Source organism: Mastomys coucha, unplaced genomic scaffold, assembly GCF_008632895.1.
Source record: "Mastomys coucha isolate ucsf_1 unplaced genomic scaffold, UCSF_Mcou_1 pScaffold7, whole genome shotgun sequence".
Taxonomy (NCBI): Eukaryota; Metazoa; Chordata; class Mammalia; order Rodentia; family Muridae; genus Mastomys; species Mastomys coucha.
Genome location: NW_022196913.1, coordinates 16,371,825 through 16,375,059, shown reverse-complemented (window position 1 = coordinate 16,375,059; position 3,235 = coordinate 16,371,825).

The window sequence follows — 3,235 nt, the reverse complement described above, 5'->3', positions numbered from 1 at the left end:
GAAATAAATATAGTTCTTGAGAAAATTGGGAGTTAATCTACCTCAAAACTCACCTAGCTATACCAACCATAAAGAAAGAAAGACAAAGAAAGATGATGCTAGGACAGAGCTTATTTTTATAACTCTAAAGACTAAGACTAACAGTGGGGCCCCATTGCTGAGGATGACAGGCACACTGCTCATTGAATGCAGAGTGTTAGATAGTACCTCCATGTAGCTTTCAGTCCTACTTTCTAAACTCTTTGTTGGGAAGATTCTTTGAGGGTTACTGTAAAAGAACCCTGAATATCCATCCAGCCACAAAAGTCTCTTTCTACAATTTGTCCCACTTGCAATATGTGCTGGGACAATGGTGACAAAGAGCCTGTGGGAATGGGCAACCAATGTATGGTTTAAATTGAGACTCATGCTATTAGATAGACTCACATATACTTCTGCAAGGATTGCCAGGAACTGGAGACAGGATAGCTTAGAGACATAGGGTAGGACCAAACATGACTAGCAAATAAATAAGCATAAATATATAGATACATGTTAGATAGATAGATAGATAGATAGATAGATAGATAGATAGATAGATAGATAGATAGATAGATAGATAGATAGACAGATGGATAGATAGGTAGGTAGATAGACAGAAAGACAGATAATAGGTAGATAGTTGATAGATAACTGAAATGATTCCTAATAATATGCTGTTGTACTCATAGATCTGTGTTTTACCCAGTCATCATCAGAGAGGCTTCATCCAGGAGCAGATGGTATCAGGAACAGAGATCTACAGCCAATCATTATGTGAAGAGAGAGTCTAAACTGGAGATCTCCATCAGGTCCTTCCTCTCAGAGATTTGAAATCTTCTGTGGAAGAAGATGAGTGTGGGCCGTAGCTGTCAGAGGGGAGGGAAGATACAAAGAAAACAATACATGATGAATCAACTAAGCCAAGTGCATATTTGCTCATAGAGACTGAAACAGTAAGTATGGGGCCTGATGGGTTTGCACCAGGTGCTTTGATTGTATGCTATGTCTGTCAGCCTGGTGTTTTTGTGGAACTTCTAAGAATGGGAGCTGTTCTGTCTCTTACTCATTTGCCTGCTCTTGGGACTCTTTTCTTCGTATTGAATTGTCTTGTCTAGCGTCAATTTGAGGGCTTTTGCCTTGTCTTGTTGTATCTTGTTTTGCCATGTTTGGTTGTTGTCCCTTGGAGGCTGCTTCTTTTCTGAAGAGAAACAGTTGTGGAAGTGGATTTGGGATGAGGGGAGTTTGAGAAGAAGAGAGAGGAATGTTGGGAGGGGCAATCATGATTAGGGTACATTATAAGGGATAGGAATTTATTTTCAATTAAAAATTGTAAAATTAAAAGACAAATGTACACACAGAGTTTGTTTCTTTTAATGAGTGAAGAATTGTAATGACAGCAGAGAGATACAAGATCAAAATAATCATCCAAAAAGAAAGAAAGATTAAATCTTACATCAATTGAATTGTAATTACCTATAAAATGTTGATGTAATTACTTAGAGTTCATTTTGGTCAAGAAAGTCACTTTAAAGGAAGGTGAATTGAAATTTTAATTGAAAATTTAATTTAAATGAAAAAATATTCAAACAATTATCCCTAAAAATTGCTAAATTTGTAGAGTTATTAATTTTCCAATTAAAGGCATCTAAGTGATCTACCCAAAGTCTACAAAGGCAGAGAATGACACCACCAGCTCTTGGGAGTTCACCTAAAGAAAAGTTTCATTAAGATGGAGTTAACACGAGTTTCCTGATGACTTCCATTTACATCATTAAAAGAAAGTGCTGAAAATGTTGACCAGTTTCATCAGTGCTGTCTTTAGACATATCCCTACTGACATACCGCAGAGTTCATGTTGTTTCAAGGACTACAAAGCAGCATACATGCAGATGATGTGGATATTTCTTATCTCTTTCTTCTATCTTTTTCTCCTCCTTCCTCCCATCTTCATAGCCATGCCTGCATTCATTCAGTACTTGGTAATTCTATTGTTTCTTCTACATAGCGTTTGTTTATGAATGACATTGGGTTAGGTCTACAAAGCCAATCTCTACTGCAATATTTATTATTTTGATTTATGAGCAAGAACATTCAGGCCAATTTAGAGAGCAGACAAACACTGGTACTGTTTTCTTAATCCTATGTGTTTTGTTACAATAGTTTGCAGCTGGAATAAACAGCTTCAAAGAAAGAGGAGCAGGCACAGAAGAGCCTATTGGCACAGGACCAGTGCATGGTGTCTTGAACAACTTGGCAGCTATCTGGAATAAGATCCAGTACTTCTAGTCTGTCAACTTCAACACCTACTCTATGAGCTAATGGACTGAGAGGAGGAGCTAGTCCTGTACAACCATATCTAGGAGCATGTAATTCCCACCAAAAATGAAAACCTGAAGCATGGCTGTGATAGAAGAACTCTTGGCAGTGGCCTTTTGTTGTGGTTAATCTACAACTACAATAAACCCATTCAAGGAAAATTCAACTTTGTTGCAGCAAATCTCCAAGCCCAATAAGCCCAAGCAAGAAAAAGGTCAACTCAGTTGTATATTTATTAACTGCATGCCTGCATTGGGCAGATGTGTCTCTTCCCCACGTTCTTCCCCAGCTGAGAAATCCCTACAACTTGGGGTTTCTCCAGGCCATACACTTCTGCTGCATCTTCCTTCCGAAAATGCTCCCTCTGTCCTCCTCTGGATCTCAGTCTCCTCTTCTCCTCTTCCTGTCTTGTGCAGAAATCTTGCCTCCTCATTTTAGCTCAGTGATTGGCTATTTGTCATCTTTCTTAACCAATCAGATAATTAAGGATTAAGGGAAATTCCTCTACATCTCACCTTTTCTGTCCAATAAAAACAAACAAACAAAAGCCCACTTCTTATTCCAGATATATTGAAAAAAATTATGACACGTAAATCACAGAGTATGAGGTATTAATGACATTCTTCCAACAATTTGTAAATTATAAAAAGCACTCTGGCTTGAAAGGCTTGAAAAGGCTTAATTTTACACTTGAATTATGTCCTGGTTTGAGACTGTATACCATCTGAAAACTATCCTCTGAAATCTATGTCATCTCATTCAGTGCTAAACAGCTTTCATTGGCTATGAGACTATACCCAATCTTCAATCTTGTCAGAAATCCAAGAATGACTTAAATATTACCCAAAAATATAAGGAGCATAAAACATAACTTCCAAAACTTAACCAATTTATAGAG